At 35.9% G+C, this 22758-nt stretch overlaps 1 pseudogene; it reads left to right on the forward strand.

The window, feature by feature from the left end:
• The first annotated feature begins 14101 nt into the window (after positions 1–14101).
• On the forward strand, positions 14102–17703 carry LOC139881023 (nucleobase-ascorbate transporter 7-like; annotated as a pseudogene).
• The last annotated feature ends 5055 nt before the right edge of the window (positions 17704–22758 follow it).

Consider the following 22758-nt stretch of genomic DNA (forward strand, 5'->3'; position numbering starts at 1 on the left):
ATTTTTTCCTCAAGAGATCATAGCATGTTATTATTTATTTCAAGGTTCCATTTTTGCTACGACAAACACATTCCACCCTATTCTGGTTTCATATTTTTTTTTTTCAAGGAAATTCATTTCCCTTGATAAATTAGCACAGAGAAATCAAACTAAAACATTTCAAATTGCTGAAGAATTGATGGACCAAGTATAGATTTAGGTAGAAAATTTCTATTATCTAACATGATCAGACTGTAAGAAGAAACTGTGACGCACTATCATTGTTCTCCATGAATAGAAATTTCAAATTTCCAATTTACTTTCTATTTTGACTAAATGACATCAGAAAAATGAGAAAGAAAGGTCATCACTCTGTCAATATTGAAAATAATGCTTTGATTAATCACATGCCGTTTGATAATAATACTCCCCCTTTGCCATACATTAATTAGAATGAAATATTAATGCCGTTTGATTTGTCATAAAACATACAAATATATAGAGGTTGATTATCATTAATTAATACTGATTAAGTAAACAGACTCACTAGGAAAGATTAGGCATTGGTTTAATTAAAACAAAAGAATACACACTAGATTCTAGACGTTTGAAACAAAAAATTCCCAAAACATAGATTTTCAAGGCACACACGCATATCTTCAACATCCTCTTTATCATGAGTTAATTACACAAATATGAATCATTTCAATTATGTAAACAGAATATATGTTTGAAATGGTGATGTGGAGAGAAGTAACAAGATCGAGTTCATAGAACTCGATCTTGAGTTTGTTAAGGAGCTAACCTGGATTAGCAAAATTTAACTTCAAAAACGAGTACAACGTTCCCGAATATCATGATTACGGACATGATTACACTAATCATCTCAACCAAAATCGAACACAACGAACTCGATTTTCCTTTGTGCATTATCGAGAACATTGTACTCGATTTTGAGGGGCATGCAATATTAAAATTCAAGCATGCCAGACAAATCTTCACGCATGCTATACAATTTAGCGCAATTTTTCACAAAACACATGATATGCCGGTAGACTTTGTGATAAAAAAAAATCAACATAACACATAATATATACACCGTAACCAGTCCCATTTTCTCTCCGTAACATTTTCGGAGAATCATCAACAGTCCAGAATTATACAAATTGGAAAAACAATACTGTAAAAAAAAATAAAAATTATCAAGCTATCAGAAATTGTACAAATCGAATTATTGTACCGGAAGTAGATCGGAAAGAGGAATTTTTGACGGATCGACACCGCTGACCAGCCGTTGACCGGACGATTCCTGCAGCGACCTCGACCAAGCCGACCACCAGAGGCGAGCCGAGACCACCACGATCCCAGAAAAGCCAAGAAACATCATCAATTCCACCGTTGACCGACAAGACAGAAAAGTCAAGGTGAGAATTCAATCCGTTTTTCATGTCAATTCGAAGTAAAAATCATGTCAAAACACTCCTAAGACACTCGCGAACAACATATATGATAATCAAGGAAAACCCCCAAATTTTGTTCATGAACACCGAAACTCAAAAATCGAAATTAAAAGGGAACTAGGTCGAGTTGGAGGAAATTAACCTTGGAATCATATTCTACTCGTCGAGAGGAACAAGACTCGACCTTGGACCGACCGGATTGACGCCGGGATCGGCGAGTCGCCGGTGAGGTCAGAGAGAGAGTCGAGCGGACGAAGGAAGAAGAAAGAGAAGAGAAAAGAAATTATGTTCGAACCGAACCGGTTCAGTGACTATATAATCTGAAAAATTTATTTTGAGCAAAATCGAGTATGGTGTTCTCGATTATGGTCCTTGAAATTTTGTGCATAATCAAGTACGGTGTACACGATTTTGTCTTGAAATTTTGTGCATAATCGAGTTCCATGAACTCGACTTTATTGTTATTTTTGTCTTGTACCCAAAACCGCAAACAACGTACTCGATTATGGTTAACTTAAATCGCCTAATAACTGATTAAGCATAATCGAGTTCAGTGTTTCTGATTTCGCTATTTCTGTTTACCGTCCCGTTTCAACCTACAAGACTGTAGCGCACTCCTTTATCATTGTAAGTATTACTTTATTATTCTCTATCAAGAAAAAAAAAACAAGAAGAAGCAATAATGGCCTCCAACGTATCAGTCCAGCTAATTTGAACTTTTCTTGTGTGTAAAAACACATTTGAGAGGAGAGTGAGTACAAGCCAAAAGTTAATTAAGTCGATCTCTGGAAACAATATTTCATTCTTCTCTCCCACTTCCTAAAGCAACTTTTTTCTTCTACAATAAATCACTAAGAATACCCAGTTAAATACAAAAATATGGTTTGAATCCAAGATGTGAACAGTTTTTGTGGTTATTTTCGTGAGGTGGAGAGTAATACGGAGATCGGAAACATGGTTTCCGACTTTGCTTAATAAGTTGGATTAATCTTAATTAATCCATAATCGGTAACGATGTAAACGAATCACAGCTCATCATTGCAGAATAATTAGGGTGATAATCGGTTGCATGGTTTCCGATTTTGCTTGGTTTTAATCGCTGTGATTGGTTGATTTTTGGACATTGTCGCCAGCACCATTTCCGATTTTGGTGTAAGCAAAATCACCAACACCATTTCCGGTTTTGGTCTAAGCAAAATCGCCCCCACCGTTTCCGATTTTGCTTGGTTTAGTTTGCCGTGATTGGCTATTTTTTATGCTTCGATTTTAGCTCGTGTATGCGATTGGCTGGTATGGAGGTGTTACAGTTGACCACAGCTTTGTGTCAGTTGACTATAGCTTTTGTGTCAGTTGACTAGCTGTGTAATTGGTTGTGACGGAGGTGGTCTTGCTCGGTTTTTGCTGCGTAATCGGAAACCGTGTTTTCGGTTTTTGTAGTCAACTCTCCCATCACTTCAGCAATTTCCATTGGCTGTGTAGGGCGGTGGGGCTCGTGAATCGTCCTGTTACATGCAAAATCAACACTTGTCGACGCCCCGTTACATGCAATAGATTGTCTTCGGATAAGCCTCCGATTCCATCTCCTACAAATACCCTTCGTCTCTTTCATTTTTCCTTCACAATTCTCTTCCTTCTCAATTCTCTTCACTACTATTTCCTTATAATCTCTGTATCACTTTCCTTTCTCTTCCGAAATCACAAGCCTTTGTATAATTTTTCTACACAATTCTTTATATTACTAAGGTATGATTTTTTTTTAGGGCTATATTTTTATTTATGATTTGTAAGTAATTGTTACATGGTATTATATTTAATGTATGAATTGAAATTCACGTAGTTATTATATTTTTTGTTTCGATTAAATTTATTTTAATCAAAATGTTGTATGTGGTATATTTTGAGGAAAAAATTTTATGAATGTAATATTGATTGTTAATAGTATGTAATTAGTTCATAGATTGTGTATGGAAAATTGTCATATTTTAATTTTATAGATTGTTACATGTGATTATATTTAATACATGAATTGAAATTCACGTATTAATTAAATTTTTTTACCGAATTGTTGTTTCCATATTTTTCCCATTATATTTCTTTTAATAAAATTTTTGTAAATGATGTATTTTGATAAAATCATTTCAGTAGCGAAGTATTGATTATTATTATTGATTATTAGGAGTATTTAATTAATTGATATATTATATATTATATATGGAATTTTATTTCCTTTAATTATAAATATGTAACTACTGAACGTGTCATGTTTTTTAAATACCTTACGTTAATAGTTCTTATTTATTTTTTGGTTGTATTTCATTCAAATAATAAGTAATATTTATTCTCGTACAGATTATGGAGGCGTCCACATCAGGTGCGGCCCAGAGAACTTCGTGGGTGTTGCAGGGTCCTGAACTGGACGGTCTTCTGTGGATGCAGCCCCACCACCGATCTGCTCATATATTTCGCGGCCCATCGTCGTACGCCGATGGGTTGACTGTCAGAAGGGCGGATAGGTTTATCTGGGATTTAGTTGGAAGTTTGGAATACTGTCCGGACACCGTCCGAGGACAAATAGACAGGCTTGGGTTCGGGTTGTTCACCAGGATCGGTGGAGTGCATTATGACCATCATTTAATTACGGCTTTGGTTGAGCGGTGGCGCCCGGAGACGCACACATTCCACTTCTCCATGGGAGAGGCCACAATTACGTTACAGGACGTGGAGGTCCTTTTAGGCCTACGTGTGGATGGTGATCCGGTCACAGGTTCGGATGAGACACCCGAGGATCCTCCTGAATTCTGTCAAAGGTTGTTCGGCTTCATTCCAGAGATAAAGAAGTCGAAAGTAGCTCTTAACAGCCTGTATGACCATATACTCACATTTAACGAAAATGCCCCGGCCACTCAAATTGAAGCGTTACAGCGGGCTAGATGCTTCGTCGCATATTTGCTTGCGACGTGTTTGTTCAATGATAAAAGGAACACACATGTAGATATGTTCCTACTAACTCATATTGAGGACGTACACGCATGTGCCAGTCTTAGTTGGGGCAGCGCCCTTCTCGCGCACACGTACCGCAAGTTGACTGCAGCTGCACAATTTGAGGCTAACCGAATTGACGCATGTGGCCTCCTCATCCAGACGTGGGCTTGGGAGAGGATTGCCAGGATCAGGCCGCAATTTCGTTATGGTCATGTAGCGCCGATTCATGGTCTTCCATTGGCCACGAGGTTAGCTTACGCGTATAAGTCATTTCAATTCCTTATTCTTATCATGTTATTATCTCCTAGTGCTGTAATATAATATGTCGACATGTAATTTCTTTATTAGGTGGAGTAGGTACCTGAAAAAAACACAGGTGGCCAGCCACAGCCTTGTGGCAATCAGGGATCAGCTGTCGTGGTTGGGCCTCGACGATGTAAGCTCCCATCATTCGATCCTTTATTCGTCACTTTAATTACTTGTAGTTCAGCAAATAATTGTATGTCCTTAACTGCCGTATTTTTTTTTTCCAGTTCGATTGGACGCCCTACGACAATCTCCACCACATACTTCCTGACAGGTGTCGTGCAGGAATTGATATTTGGGGGTCTGTGACTCTTCTCCATTATTACCATATCGTGGAGCCACACCAACCAGACCGGGTCATGCGGCAGTTTGGATTGGTGCAGCCTATTCCCGGAGACCCAACTCTTGATCGAGAAACCCAACGTCGTCTGCAAGCGTTGAGGAGGTCATGGAAGACTAGGAATTGGGCTGAGAGGCACGCCACTTACATTGACCGTTGGAACATGCGGGCACATACAGTTGTCCACGGGACAGCTGTCGGGTATCTGACGGTGGAAAATGATTACTATGAGTGGTATAATAGGAGGACAGTCCAATTCGTTGAAGATCCCGGTCATAGGCGTCGAACGACCGGTTACCGTGGCCACACTTCTGTAGCACGATCCGTGGTACGTATATTTTAAATATATCAATATTATACTGATCTTTTTATTGAATTAAATTCGTAATAAATCTTATTTTATGTTTTTTAAAAATTATTTGCAGGTAGGTACGCTTAGGAGTATATTTAAAAGGGGCCAGCGGAATGATGTGTTCTCTAGTTGGACGGCAGAACAAGTAACAGATACGTTTCTGGCTACGGGAACACAGGTATCTGATCCGACAATCAGATTAGATTAGGGGTACACACAAGTAGATCCGTCCCAGTCACAGGACTTGCCCCACGCTAGGGAGCGGGCGGGCCGCCGCCGGGCCCATCGAGCCGCAGCCGACCAACCTCCCTGTGCCGGCACACCACCACCTCCGCCACCGGAGGTGGTTCCGCAGATGCCACATGACCAATCCGCAGCAGGTACGTCCCAGGGGTTCGTTGAAGGATTGTCATACGATTTCTTTGCAACAGGTTCACACCCTTCAGTCACTGGTCCGCAATTTCCGGCATATGGTTATTATCCGGCATCTCAAGATGTGTCTGCGCTGCTAGATGACCCACATTGTCTTTCCCGTCCAATTGAGCGGGATTTTCTTCAAAGCGGGCGTCGTCATTCCATGAGTTCTGAGTATCCGGCTGCAAACCTTTTTCCACAGTTTCAGACACCGGCACTCGATGCTACTAACCGTGTTGGTTTCGGAGCTCATGCAGTTTCACCATCCGACTTAGGTTATGGATTATATACGGGCTCGTCTACACATGCCGAATCATCGTACGAGCACGAGAGTGATGATAACCCAGATGTGGCAATTCCGGCCCAGCGTTATCCAGTGCGAGAAAATAGAGGGAATCCCCCTAGATTACCCGGAAGTTGTTCCGACCCTAGACATGCCAGAGGGGGACATGGCCATCATTAGTTTAGGGTTTTTAAAACCGTTCAAATGTATCAGTTATGTTATGTTTTGAAGTTTTCATTTATTTTCTTTAATACACTTATTTTGATTTTTATCGGTATTATATACATGTTATTATTATTATTAGTGTTATTATTATTATTACCGATTTGGTAGTAATTATGAATAGATAGACTCGTTGCATCATTTTTTCAGAGTTAAAAAAAAGTTCAATAGTTTGAACTGTTCGAGCAAAATTTATATGTAGATAGTAAATTTGACCAAAATTCAGGTAAGTACGAATTTATACTGTAATTAAGCCAAAACATATATCATGGCAATATAAATCGAATCAATTCATTCTTTCCCTTTAACATCAAACATTTAGTCACCCTAACGGAGAAACTTTTAACCTAAAAAGAAAACATTAAGTAGAAGTTAATGTATGGGTGCTAGATGAAAGAAATCCATGCAATCTTATCAATCGTCATCTTGATGATCATCATCGGAAGATGGATTTCCATGCAATCCATATAGGTCGTAAATCATGTTTGTCGAGACTCTGTCTGATGGGGGTCGACTAATCTTACAGCCAGTGATTTTATGATCGAAACTACCGCACCGACTGCACGAAGGTGGTCTCCGGCCTTTCCTGTTGGCGTAATCCATTGCTCCTTTTCGTCTTAAAAATCTCTTCCGACCAGGACCGGAATGATGAACCATCCGACTATCATCAGGTAAAAGCTGCCATTCAACATTGCCGGACCACATGTCATCATCCACGGGGTTTAAATCACCGCTGAATTGTTGCTTCCATCCCTCTGTTGTGTAATACGGAGCAACTAAATCCATGGAGTCGTACTCAATTACTGCAGCAACGGCCATTGCATGCGAACAAGGGATCCGGTATGTCTCCCACTTACCGCACGTGCATTTGCACTCTCCAAATCGAACCGTATGCTTGTTTTCCCCGTACCCAGGACCACGAATAGCAGTTCTCACGGAATATTTAAATTCATCTGATCTAAATTTCTTCACCGTGTGCTTTCTTGCTCGCAGGCTGTACCTCTCATACTTCTCCATATGTATAGGTGCAAGGACTTTCCCCCAATGTTGACTTTTTGTCCGTTCCTCATCAAAAATTTTAACAGCTTTCTCATGCGTTGCCTGTACGAAAGCCCTAATCGGTAACAGACGGTCACAGCGCAGTACGTTGTTGTAACTCTCTGCATTGTTCGATGTAGTTATACCCCACCGGTAGAATCCGTCTCCGAATAATGTCCATTTCTCGATTGGCAGTTTTCGAAGCCAATTGCATGCGGCTTCACTTATATTTTGCAAAGCGTCCCATGCAGCACGGTACTTACGCTGTTGAATCCTCGTAGCGACCATCCAACTCTGAGATTTCACCCCTTTCGTTTTTTTAATCTTCGAAAGCAGATTTGCTCTCACATGCAATATACAATACCTGTTAAAAAATGGTAAATTAAATATTATCATATGCAATTGAAATTGATGCGTCTACCTAGCCGTTCAATGATTTTATCATTACCTGTGTACTCCCCAACCGGGAAATTTTTCAGCAAGCTTGTCGATTGCAGTCAGGATGCCCTTATGACGATCTGATATGATACATGTGACCCTACGCCTCAAAACAAATTTCTTAAGGTATTTTAGGAACCAGTACCAACTGTGCGTAGACTCTTCGTCTATGATGGCGTATGCGACGGGCACAATCCTTCCGTTCGCTGTCTGCACCATCGCAACAATCCCTTTTCCTTTGTACGCTCCACGAAGATGCATAGCATCGACAGTAACTACTGGGGGACTGTGGTTAAAGGTCGGTCTTGTGGCTCCGAAAGACCAGTACACGTACCTGAATAAATATACATAAGTAAATATGTTGTGTAAATTTCTAAGGAAATGAAAAAATGTAATAGCAGGGTTCAAACCTCAAAATCTTTTTCGTAATAGGTACACGTCCGTCCACCTTATGGAACTTCCACCGAACCTTCATCCCGTCATTAGAGTCTTGAAGGGCTTTCATGTAACTGGGTAACTCGCGGAAATTTGACTCCCAATCTCCGTACACCATATTCATCGCTACTCTCTTCCCGTCAGACGCCTTTTTCTTTCCAATTTGAACGCCGTATTCTCTTTGGACGTCACGCTGAATATTCTTTATCTCATAATTTGGACTCTCTCGGATCGTTTCCGCTATGACATGGGCGACGAGACTTTGTGACACATTCATGTCGTTGCCTCTGGTACTTACTCCGTGACAATTGTGCTCAGGACACCACACAACCACTTTCCAAAAATTAGTTTCTTTGTCCAACGAAACTCGGATCCTCCAATTGCAATCAATACCGTGACGTCGCTCTACGGAATAGTCACGCTTGCGCGTAAGGCACTCTGCGACCCATGTTTTCTTGTTACTCTCTTTAACGTAATAGCCTCTTCCCCTTTGGGCAGACCACCTTGCTATCGCATCACTTATCTCTTTCTTGCCCTTGCTAAAATTTGTTCCTATCGTTATCGAATTAGGATCGCCCGAGTACTTAGCTGGTGGAGGTGTCATGCGGCGATTTGACACGATGTCAGGTCCCTCCATATTGCTATACACGTGATAAGCAGGTCGTTCGTGTGTTACGGCTGGCTGGATGTAATCCTCGTCTTCAGATGTTTCATCGTCGTCTGAAGTGTCGTATTCCTCGCAGTCTTCTTCCGACTCAATCATAGGGAGTCCGGACAATTCTTCCTCGTCACTCTCTACTCCATCGTCGTCCTCTTCGTCACAAATGTTTACCCGAGACCTACTTGACTGTACGTCGTTATGGTATCCCAATGTTTCTGCAGAAGTTTCATTTGGAGCGACGGATATGAAGACTTCACGACTAATTGTCGCAATTCGATATATCCACGATAGTGAATCGTTATCATGGATTACTATAGGAGCTTGCCTTTCACCGTTGCCATCCGTGTATACAAATTGGAGGAACAACTGCACCGAGTCTTCCAGACGAATCCCAATACTACTATACATTAATTCTAAAAATTCTTCGTAACCCATCATACGGTCAATTAAACATTGTGAGTCGGCGATACCGTAACACACGAATTTATTATCGACCAACTGCAAAGAATTCTTCCAATACAAATTCAAATAAAAAAAAGACATCTCGCAAACGAATTATTGAAGGAAGGGAGGATTCCAAAGATTTAAATACAAATTCGTTCAACAGAGATAGAGAGATAGGAAAGAATGAAATTTTTTTAAAGGAAAAAGATAGAAAGAAATTGATGTGGATTCTAGGTCAGCGGAAGTGTTTATATAACAAATTAGAGTAACTAATATTCAATGGATACAACGAACATTCTATTTCTTTCGACAGATACAACATACATTCACAAGTTTCGACAGATATAACAAACATTCAAAGGTTTCGACAGATAAAACAAACATTCAAAAGTTTGTAGCGAACCGTGAAGAATTAAATCTAATTAAATCTACGTAATAATCGATTACATGCGTAATAACAAAAAATTTGGCATAATCCGCAACAGTATTGTCGAGGTTGGCGTGGAATAATCGGCTAATTATCATGATAGCGTAATCATGATAGCGTAATCATAGCGTATTTTTTTTTTTGGACATGAAAATCGGAAACGGTGTTGCCGTTTTTGCTTAGAGCAAAATCGGCAACTATGTTACCGTTTTTACTTAATTATTGTCTAATTATCACCCAATCAAAGGCATAATCGGTAACATTGTTACCGATTTTGTTTAATTACAGGGTGATTAAGCACTTTAAACCATAATCGGAAACGATGTTTTCGATTTCTCTATTTCCGTTTACCGTTCCCTTTCAAACACTAAGACTGTAGCGCGCCCAAGAATACCTAAGAAACTTAATACCAAAAAATGGAGCAGAAGCACCTTTGAGTATAATGTTTGTCTGTTGAAGGTAATTCAGTTCTCTCCAATTTATTGTTCTTTGTGTTTTTGTATTCGGTTCGGATGGGATTTAACTTAAAACTGAAAGTAAGTTTTGTTTTTGTTTATCATGTCTAGGAAGCTGGAAAAGCTCATATATATATATATATATATATATATCTGGGATTGATTAGACAATTCATAATCAATTAGCAAGCAAAAAATGGCGATAAAGTAAAGACAACTCATCAACAAAGTTTTATTACCAGCAGAAGAAATCTAAATTTATCAAACTCCACCGCCAAGTCTTTTTTGTTCCCTCCGCCTCACATTGACACAAACAGAATCTCTAAGGCTTACAAGCCATAGATGCTGAAACCCTAGACCTTTTCAATCCTATATCTTCTTCTCTGCATCAATCCTCAACCTCTTCCTTTGCAACGTCAATGGCGTCACCAAACCTCTGAACTTTGGGAGCCTTACTCACCTTCTTCCACTCTTTTTGTAAGAATCTCAATTTCCAAGAATTTGAGGCCCAGATCTTGTTATTTTGCTTCTTTTTCTGCCACTTCTGAGTGAGTGTGTCGCTAGCTCTCGACATCTAAGCCAATAGTAGGTAAATTTTCCAGGAAACTAGGTAAAACTCTTCATCCCTTTCACATTAATTACCTTTTCTCTGTGTAATCTATCGTTTAATTATTTTTGATTAATAAAATCTTGTTTAATTTTGTTTACGTTTGAAACAAAAAATGTAAATAATATTACAAGTATATATCATTGCAAAGACAATATTAATCTTCGTGTTAGAAGGCATGATGAGAGTGACAGAGACGATGGAAAATTATTGGCTCGAAAAATAAGTGGATGTAGAAATTAGGTATAGTAATTGTGAGCTAGGGATATATAAATGCTCCAATTTCACTAAGAAGTAAAACTTCTACTTTAGGAACAAGATGTAGACATTAAGGTCATGTTTGATTCACAGAAAGGATGGGCTGAATGGAATTACAAGTAATATTTATTTGTTGAGAAAGTTATATTTGCACAGAATCAAATAGTATGTACCACGAGATAGAAGAAAGCTAGGACGGAGAGAATGAAGTTCTGAGGAATGATTATACTCTTCTGGTTGCCTAATCCTCTTTCAAGGTCGCTATGCAAAGCTGTGATCGTCAGATCCTTCCTATGACAGGCCCTATGGACAGTATTGTTTGGTTGCAGGGATAAAGAAGTACCCAAGAAGAAGGTTGAGACGCTCGTTTCCGATCTACCTTGATGAGACTGAGTTCGGTATCTCGAAATCAAATTCTCATTTATTCCATTTTTACTTAATCAATTTTTAGACACATATTTAATAATTTTCCAATTGAAGTAATAAATCCATATTACACAAAATCAAATGCTTCGAAAATTCAAGTTATAATTATAAAATAAAAGATTGAAAATAGTTATTAAAATAGATATCCTAATGCCGTGGAACCCACCTTATTTCTTATCTTATACGAGTAGATAACCGCTACGAAAACAAATCCACGTCTCGACGACTAGCCTGTAGATAACACTTTTTGTAGAAATCCGTAAGCTATACGCTTAGTGAGGATTTTTGTTTATGAACAATTTCAATATTTAAAACAATTTCAATTTTTGAGAACATATTTAATATTCATAGAATATTTTAAATCAATCAAATTAATTGTTTTAATTTGATGTTATCCATATCAAATTTTTAACACCTTATGAACCCAACAGTGAAAATCAAATAATGGATCAATAACATTAGTAGCCAGCTAATGTAATGATCCTACCTACGTATGTGAATTCCTATGCCAGGAACTCGGCCCTACTAGACGCTAGGGCAAAAGTCATAATAAAGCGTACAATCTAATCAGAGGTACAAACCGTCCGTAGTCCGCCTTTCAACGAAATCACTTGAGTTGCAGTTAGACAACCATCAACAAGTGATTATAGTTTATGGGTTCTTTTTATTCAATTTATTTCAATAAAGTAAAATTTGCTTTAATTTACTTTGAGAAGATTTTCTCCAGTTTTTATATTCATATTTATATATATAATACTATGTCGTATATAAAATACTTAAAACAATAAATAGATGTTATACTACGTAGTATATATTTGACAAATATTTAAAATATCATATTATGAATTAATAAATCATCGACGAAATCTAACGACCGGTTAGAATTATCGAAATTAATAAATCATCTAATCAACTACTTCGTAGAAATATTACTCGAACTATTTCCTACAATTTCGCATTCAAATTCTACAATAATATTTAATTAATTAATCTCTTTAAATTTATTTTTCATAGTAGTTAATTCATTAAAATATTTTTCCTTCATGAACAATATTCATTAAAATCAAATAACGTTTCTGATTAATCCAAATAATTTATTATTATTTTTTCACATTAAAATAATAAAGATTCCTACTTCAAATTATTTTTAACCAATTATATAATTTAAAATTACTTATTTATCACTTAAATAAATCATAATCTAAGAATTATTAAATATGATTATTTAATTATAAAAATTTTACTTAATCAGGTCTTGAATATTAATATATGTCGCTGGTTAATTTTTTATAGGTTCGAAACACCTTTGGTTGGTTAAATTAAGGTTTGGGTGAATTCTAAGCTCGGGATTGGGTTCAGTTTAGGTATAGAGAACTGATTTTTAACTAAATCGAATTGAAACGAACTGAACCAATTTCACAGATTGAATGATCCGGAAGAATATTATTGTCTTTTAACAGATTGAACCGGTTTATCTTAGGTATGAAAAATGATTGAACCAACTGGTTCATTTCATTTCTCTTCTTCTTCTTCCTCCGTCTGACGATCGTCTCTCCCTCTGTCAAAACTCGTTCTCGCCGGAGACCGTCGTCTCCGGCCCGATTCTCGGCCATTTCCGGTAAATTTTGTTAACTCGTAAAACAACAAGACGATGACAAATGCATCTCAAGCTAAAATATGAGCTTAGTAAACAAACCAAAGATTCTTTCCGGTCTTGAACTTCTCTTTGAAATTCTTCTTTGCAGGCGATCGACAACCTTCTTTTCCTTAGTCTGGAAATAACGCATCGATCTGGTTCCTTCAAGTCAACATGCAGCAGATCAGGTTCTGGTAGTTCACGGAGCTGAATCCTTCTTGATCACCTTCTTCTGGTACTTCTTTATCCCTGCAACCAAACAATACTGTCCATAGGGCCTATCATGAGAAGGATTTGATGACCACAGCTTTGCATAGTGACCTTGAAAGAGGATTAGGCATCCAGAAGAATATAATCTTTCCTCAGAACATCATTCTCTCCTTCCTATCTGGCTTCTATCTCGTGGTACATACTATTTGCACTTTAATAACTAATTAAGTTTAGGAAGTTAAACTTGGGATATATAATTTTCATCATCTTATATTTAAGAGTACGACTGATTGATTGGAATATGGATGATGCTAACTCTGCTTTACTTTGGTTTTAACTGATAAAGTGTTCAATTAGGATTTATTTTAAAGTTAGTAAACCATTCTGTTATTACCATTTACTGTGAATGATTCTCAATTCCTAAAAAATCCATCTTTCTTTCTTTCTTTCACTTTGTGGGTATTGAATAGTTTGAGTTGAGCTAGCTTGTGCTTGAATAAATGTAAATCTTTTAGTTTGATTTGAGCCATCTTAATTATTCTTTTGGGTGAATGGTAATTGTGAAATTTGTGTATGTGTGTTTCTGTATATTATTGTTTGCATTGATTTTCTTTTGAAGCAAGAAGCTAGCTTTTATTGGATTAGCTGTAAGCAAATCCCTAATATTAATGTTCAATGGTTTTTGAATGGTTTGTTTTGTCTTCAGAGATCTAAATCACGATCAAGAAATGGACATAGAAGCAGGTGTATTGGAGTTAGAAGCTGCGGCACCCCAGCCGCCGCCGCCACCTCAGACACATCCGGTATTTGTTCAGCTACTGAACATTGAATTCGACCTTACTCATCCTCCACCTTGGGGTAAATTCTCAAACTTTTTTTCATTTTATTTAATTGTAAGTTCTTAATTGGTTCTTGTCCTAGCCTAGGAGTACTATATTTACGTCATTTCACTACTGGTTTTAGTTTTTGGGAAAAAGAAATTACTATGTATATACAAGTAAATTAAGCTTGTCATAAAACCCTTTGGCTACTTGCACGAGCATTAGGTTTGTTTCTTGCTTTCTGAAAAACGTAAAATGAGTTTATAAATTTCAACTATACCTATTAATTCAGCAAATTTCTGTAACAGAATGTTGTAACTTGTCCAAGGTTGTAATTTGTCTAATTTGATCTAGCTAAAATTGATTCATTATTCAATCGAAAAGAAGGTTTAACTCAATACATGTTCCAAATTGCAGCTACTTCTATATTGCTTGGATTTAAACACTATGTCATTGCCCTTGGCCCAGCTGTTCTCGTACCAGCCGGTTTAGTTCCGTTGATGGGAGGAGGAACTGTAAGGATTCAAATTTTTCATTTGAATGAAAATTAGGGTTTGTTTGTTGTTGCTAATTAAAAATAAGCTTAGTTACTGGTGTTGTTACTTTTAAAAGATCCAGATGAAATCATATGCAATTTAAATGATATACGAGTTAATTAATATGTATGCAATTTTTGCCCCCAACTAATTTTTTTTATTTATTCATCCCCTAATTTTAAAATGTTAGGCGGAGAAAGCACAAATGACGCAGACTATTCTACTAGTCAGCGGTATCAACACAATGGTGCAATCGTTGTTTGGTACTCGATTATCGACGATTATGGGAGCTTCTAGCAGTTCCATGCTAGCGGTAATGACCATTATTAGCAACATGGAGTCTCGAGAGGTAGCTTCATTTACCTTGTAATTTTGTGTTTTTTTATTTTTCTTTGTTTTTTTTTCTGATCCCGCGCCCTTGTTGTAGAAATCTTTTGAGGAGACGATGCGCAGAATTCAAGGAGGCTTGATTGCTTCCTCTGCTCTCCAAATGACTCTTGGTTTTTCTGGTTGCTGGGGCAGATTGGCGAGGTTTGTCCGTTACGAATAATCTGTATATTATGTATGTTAGTTAATATTAGCCATATATATATATAGCTCACGTATTAATTTACTAAGAATATAGCTCCTTTTATATTTGTAATGGTTATGTATCAGTATCAAATATAAGCATTGCAATAGCAGTTATACTACATTGATCACTTTTTATTTTGGCTTCCTTATTTTTTTTTTGCATTAATGTCTAACTAGTTCCAGCTGTTTATTTTGCAGGCTCATAAGTCCTCTATCTATTGTCCCTTTGGTTTCTTTATCGGGCTTTGGGCTCTATAAACTTGGTTTCCCAGTGGTATGTGTGTACGTATATATTAAAATTTAGTATGCTAAATTCTTGTGTATGAAAGCGAACTGTTTATCAATATTTATCTGTGATTAACTTGGTAATATATATGGATACAGCTAGTAAGGTGCATCGAGATCGGACTTCCACAGATCTTCATTCTCCTGGTAGTCTCCCAGGTAAATTTAATCTTTATCTTAAACTCTACTTTCATTATAATTCATATCAAGAGTTTAATCTTCATCTTTGAATTAACTATGCAGTGTCTACCTAGACTACTGCCTGCATTGAGGCACACCCTCAATTGGTTCGGAGTCATAATCCCCGCGCTGATCGTTTGGGTATATGCCTTACTATTGGATGTTGGTGGGGCCTACAACAATACCAAGCTTGATACCCAACTTTGTAGGATAGATATTGTGGATACGATTGGTCAATCTCCATGGTAAGTAATTAACTACTTGATGCCTTTTTACAGTACTATTTTAAGTTAATTAATTCAGGTCTTAATTAATGACGTTGTTCTACAATACAGGCTCACATTTCCATATCCATTTCAGTGGGGCATTCCAGCATTTGAGGCCGCATACGTTTTTCCCCATGATGGTTGTCTCGTTTGTCACTCTCATAGAGGTTTAATATATTTCAGTTACTATTTTACAGTTTGTTTGATTTTCTTTTTTTACTTGTAACCTAATCATGATATTTTTCTTGTATATATACAGTCCACTGGTGCTTTCATTGCAGTATCCAGATATGCTGGTGCTACTCCCACTCCGCCATCTGTTCTTGCCCGAGGAGTCGGCTGGCAGGTAAACAAAACATTATTTCTATTGCTCATGTTTGCCTAGCTACTCCTTTTGTCTGATGACTGCCCACAATCTGTTTTTGAGTCTGTGTTCATTCATGTTCTCTCAGGGAGTTGGCTCTCTTATTTGTGGTTTGTTTGGATCTGGGGTTGAGCCATCAGTCTCTCTGTAAGTATTTTTGACATTAGTTGGCTCGAGAATTTTGGAAATCAAATATCTGTAACCTGTGATATTGAAATTATGGCATTAATAAATATGTTTTCAATCCTTTCTGAAATTAATTTGGTACATAGGACGATATGTTTGCAAAATTTAATTCCTTGCATACTACTAGTATTTGATATGATAAATAAGATTTGTACTGTACTCTTGCAGCGAAAAATGCAGGCTTGATAGGCATGACGGGAGTTGGGAGTAGGAGGGTTATACAGATAGCAGCAGGGTTTATGATTTTATTTTCGTGCCTGGGTAAGCATGCTACTGAACCTCTTCTATTTTTTATCGGACAAGTAAATATTAAACAATAATAGTGAACTTCTTATTTTTAACCTCCAGGCAAATTTGGAGCTTTTTTTTGCTTCACTTCCTACCTCGATAGTAGCTGCTTTAGGCTGTTTTCTCTTTGCATACGTCGGTAAGTAATTAAATCCATCTTTCTTTGTTTCTGATCACTGTGTGTATTGAATAGTTTGAGCTGAACTAGCTTGTGTAGCTTGTGTTTGAGTAAATGTAAATCATTTAGTTTGTTTTTAGCTATCTTAGTTTTTCTTTTGGGTGAATGGTAATTAGAAAATCTGTGTATGATTGTCTTGAATGTTTATGTTGATTTATATTAGCAAGGTTGACTAATATCCTAATCTATGGCAGGTGCAGCAGGACTAAGCCCATCTTCAATTCTGTAATCTGAACTCCTACAGGACTAAAATCATACTCGGACTTTCTCTTTTCATGGGATTATCCATTCCTGAGTATTTCGAGGAGTACTACAAAGAGCATTATAGTTTCGGCCCAGTCCACACCAGAGCTACCTGGGTAAGTAACTAACATTTTATTTTATTGAATGTTATTAAATTGTCATTCTCGAAAGTAATGTACTAATGTTTAATTTTTTTTGTGTAGTTTAACAATATGATGAATGTGTCTCTCTCCTCGAGAGCATTTGTTGGTGGCATGTTGGGATTCATTTTAGACAGTTTACTATTTAGTAATGCTGAAGAGGTGAGGAATGATCGAGGTATCCAATGGTGGGCGAACTTTAGGTCTTCGGCCGATGATTTCCAAGAGTTCTACACCCTACCATTTGGCCTTGATCAACTGTTCGCCTGATCGATGATCCCCCATAATAGAAGTTGTTTTGTTGTCTTTTTATGAGTAAACAACTTGTTAAGTCCTTGCCGTTGGTTATGAGTCTATGACTGATTATCTTCCCAAAAAACACTTGTTGAATTTGAAAGTAGTAATCATTACTTTTTTTTCTGAAGCAAGTATTAATTACTCTGCAGTGTAATGAAAGGACAAGAGATTTGAAAATTTTCTATACTTGTCAGAGTTTGGTTTATTTTGTGACTAATTGCATCTTTAAAGTGACGTTCAGGTTTCCCTTTAGCGGTGATGATGAGATGTGGTATAGATCGGCTTTTTAGCTACAAAAAACTGACGATGATCAACTACTTCTGCCTTTAGATTTACTGAAACTTGAAAGTGCTCTCTTGGATAAGAAGATTCAAGCTATATATAGAGACTTTATGTGTAATTATGTTTTAGCGAGAATGGATTTTTGAACTTTGTCATAACCAATTTTGGCAAATATTGATCGCAAAATAAAAAATCCTGAGTAATATATTTGTCATGAGAGCTAATATTTGGAAATCGATAAATGGCATACAATAGCAGTATTCTCAATTCTGCATTCTAACAATTTTGGAGCAACATTTTTACAAAATAGTATGAACATTTCCATTCATTCTGATTGTCAAAATCCAGAGACAAGGGATGACTGTTTTATTCCTCCGATGAACTTCTTAATTCTTACTATCACTGAAGAATTCCGTTTCTCTTCCCAATGTAATCTGTGTGCCACATGAAATAAGGTAATTAGCTAAAGAATTCAACAAAATGACAAAGCAAAGACGTACAGTACCTCATTATCCACATTCGTATTCAGTCACAACAGTTTATGGAAACCGTTGCTGAATTTCAACGCACAGATAAGAGTCTTGTTTTAATTTCTTGTCTTCTCAATTAAAGGATTAGAGATCTGTATTTATTTTTATAGTAATGACATTATAGAATACTAACGTAAACAACATGTGAGCAGATATAAGAATTTACCTAAGGCAAGTATTGGCAACTATGGGGGTAATACTGTGGTTCTGCTATAAATAAATCTTTCCTGTAAAATGAATTAAATATTAGCTATAAGATGAAACATTATCATATATTGACATATGTTTACATGCAGGCAGTACATTATAAACCATCAAATATTTATCAGAAAAAAACCCACATTTCTGGTATAGCCTGGCAATATAGCAAAGCTATCATTTCATAACATAATTTTCGATCAGACTGATTTTGAATTAAGCAACATAGAGTTTTCCATGAGAAAACACAGAGTTTGAAAGATACAGTCCTCTCAGGTTTATTGGATCACTGTAAAGTTAGAATAAACCTCATTAACGACCCAGTAGAAACCGATCTGGTATTTTAAATCCAATTCTCTACTTCATCCTTTTTAAAGGGTACATCTCCATCTCCGACATTTTCTATCCACCTGCAAGACGGCTGGATTGAAATAAGAGAAGACCTTTTTATAAACGAAAATACAGCGACACTTGACTCCAGGAAAAGAAAGCAGGTGGAGTAAATGCAAAAATCTTTTCCACATTAAATTACTTCAAACACAAGCAATTCACTAAAATAATTGAATAGCTGAATAAAATTTGTGTAGATAAATATATTTTTCTGCAAACACAACCAACCCACCATAAGACAATAAAATAGCTGGCTGGAAGAGCGTGGCTTGATATTTGCCGAGATCGAAAGTTATAAAAATGAGTTTTATAGACAACACAGTTAAACCAGTTTGATCTTATTCAAAGGACGATCATATCGAAATATATAAAGTGATAAAGTAGCAGAGCATCAGAAGTGTGACTAAATATGAAAAAATGATGTTAATATTAATGGGAAACAAATGACGGAGAATAGAGTTAACTAGAGATAACTGAAATTAAAATTGACACACAGAGGAAAATGCAATGGAAATATAATATATGTGCCCAGAAAAACTGTCTACAAAGATACTAATGTATGGATTAAAACTTATAAGGTTAAGATGAACAATCCAAAGATTGATGAATATATAAATAATAATCTAATTTATACATAAGAAGGAACTGAAAGACAATCCTCAAACAATTGTAGCAAAATGAACACAACTTATATTGAAAAAATACTTTTTCTAAAGCATGAAATTGAAAGACAATCCCCGACCAGTTGAAAGGTAAAGTAAATACATACATCCGATTATGATGAACAAAATATTAATGAAGTAGAGAAGGAGATATATGAAGGAAGAGTAATTACGAAATTAATTGTCTGTGATGAAAATTTTTAAGAAGCAATTTAATTCCTGCACACAAAACAGAGAAACTCAGATGAAATTGGTAGCAATAAAGATGTAATGAAAATTAGAAGTGGAAGACATACGAAGGAAGAAAAAATCCAGCTAAACCTGTCAGTGAGAGTGTGAAATCAAAGAAAGAACGGAAAAGAGAAGGTTCAATTTTCTGACTTTGGAATATCTATTCACCCAATTGTGCCGTCACTGATCCTTCACTAATCCTAGAGATGGTCCAAATGGCATTGCCATGGAGATCCTTGTTGCTTTGTTGTTAACCATTGCTCTATGCAATACACTCTTGTACTTTCCATTGCTAAACATCTTCATATACAAAGTTAATATTAGTCAAAAATAAAAAACATAAATTTTATGATGGTATAGAATTTTCATTTCAAATTCTAAATTTGATAGCATAACCGAATATTTAAAGCACCCTACTGTTAATTAAATAGTCAAATTATGGAAGGTGTTACCGATACCAACGGTTTTGACTACCGATATTTTCAAACTTGGCCAAAATCGTTGGTATTATCGAAAACACTTCCATAGTTTGACTACCGAGTTAACAGTCGGGTGTCTTAATCATTCAATTATGCTGTTAAATTTGGAATTTGAAATGAAAATTCTATACCATTACACACATCATTATGGTTTTACGGAGGAATTACGGTAATTGACATGGTTCTAACTTAATAATAATAATTTTGTTCTTTATAAAAAAGAAGAAGCACCCAACTGCCTTATACTGATGAAGAGAATTTTCATTTCAAATTTAAGAGCATAACGCCTAAAGATTAAGGCAGCCAACTTCCTCCTAGAGATATGTTTGAATCTCAAAAGGAACGTAAAGACATAAGTTAAAAAATTATAAATAGTAAGAATAATTGATTATGGGCTTCTTACCTCAAGGTGATCTCCAGTGTTAACCAAGAAGCAATTTGGCAAAGGATTGATCTTGATCCATTTTCCATTGTGTTGGATTTGAAGGCCACCGATTTCATTTTGCATAAGAAGAGTCAATAGGCCATGATCAGAATGAGGGCCGAGATCCATTGCGAGTTCTGGTTCTGGACATGGAGGATACAAGTTCGATACTAAAAATTGTGTACAATCTTCTAATCTCATAGTTTTTTCTATGTAATTGGAAAATAAAAAATTTGTCCAATATTAATTAAATATTTGATTTCCTGTAGAATTTGGGCAGATTGTCGATAATTATTGTCTATATATCTTTATTCCTTAAAATGAAATATATTTTTCTTCTATTTTTGTGAATAGTTCTTTTTTTATCACCAAAATCTAGAGAATCTGTTTTCACACAATTAGACCAATATAAATACCCTCTTAGCATATTCTACACTCATCACTTTGGCAAATCAAAGGCGCCACTTATATAACATATATGGCTTCAAAAGAATGGTCTCGTATCAATTTCTTGTCAAGCTCTTACTATTAATTACTTTGTTTGCTTCATCTGAACAGGTACGCTCTTCCGATATGAATCATTCGAATCTCCGCGATGAGAAGCCAATACTGCAGGCCGGTCAAGCTTCTTATAATCCATCTAGGGCTAAGGGAGAGCCCAAAATGTGCATAATAGATAAAGGTCTTTGTTTCACGGACTGTGGCGATAAATGTTGCAATCAGAGATGCTCATCTTCTATTCCGAAAAGTACAGGATCTTGTGTTCGTGTAGAGCTCGTGGATGTGATAGTTTGTCAATGCAAATATTGGTGCTAGAAAATGTGGATATCAATTATAATATTAATTGCATGGATTTCATATCAAAATAATAATAATAATAATAATAATAATAATAATAATAATAAAGTTGAATTTGCACATCGCATTCGGTTGTAATTTTTCTATAATAATAATAATAATAATAATAATAATAATAATACTTTAATAATAATAATAATAATAATAATAATAATAATAATAAAAGATTCCAATCCATTTTTAACATATGTATATTGCTCTTATATCTCTCCACAAGATACATATCATGTACTTGGTCTGTTTTGATTGATACTACCTGTTTTGCAATTGCAAAAACTTTAAATTCAATTTACGAACACATCAACAATTTTTAACTAAATAATAAAAATTTTATCCTTATCAAATACTAATAAACTTGTCGACATTCATGAAAGTGATGTTTAAGCTTTTTACAAAATATTATATATTCAAGAGTTATTTATAAAAATGGGATTGAACCCTAGACCTTTATTTGGATTGATGGTTGTGGAGATGTAGTAAAATAAAGTAAATTGGATTGGTTGTTTGGGAAAAAAATAACAAAAATTAGATTTTTATGAAGAAACTGCAAAAAGAAAGAAACGGAATAACTTAAATGCTTTCATTTGATTCAGAGCTCAAAAGAGACTACTACAAGTGTTTACATATGCGTGCAAAAAATTAACCTAATCTGTTACTATTGGAAAAGTGTTAATTATTGACACTTATTGTGATACATAAACGGCTTTAATTGTCAAGAAAAAGAATCTTGACACTTGATCCATCTGTCAATATAAATTAGTCACGAATATTTTCTTGACAAAAAGGGATGTCAATATAATTTTGGCTCTTTAGTATGTCAAGATTTTTGTGTCAATAAAAATTACTTTTTGAAACAGTTAAGCTTCAACAACGTCTTCTTATCTAACCAATATTATATTCATATTTTTTAGTAAAATAGAAAAAATATTGCAAATTTGAAATTCTATAATATTATAATTAATTTTAAAAACATT

Source organism: Rutidosis leptorrhynchoides, unplaced genomic scaffold, assembly GCF_046630445.1.
Source record: "Rutidosis leptorrhynchoides isolate AG116_Rl617_1_P2 unplaced genomic scaffold, CSIRO_AGI_Rlap_v1 contig105, whole genome shotgun sequence".
NCBI classification, from domain to species: domain Eukaryota; kingdom Viridiplantae; phylum Streptophyta; class Magnoliopsida; order Asterales; family Asteraceae; genus Rutidosis; species Rutidosis leptorrhynchoides.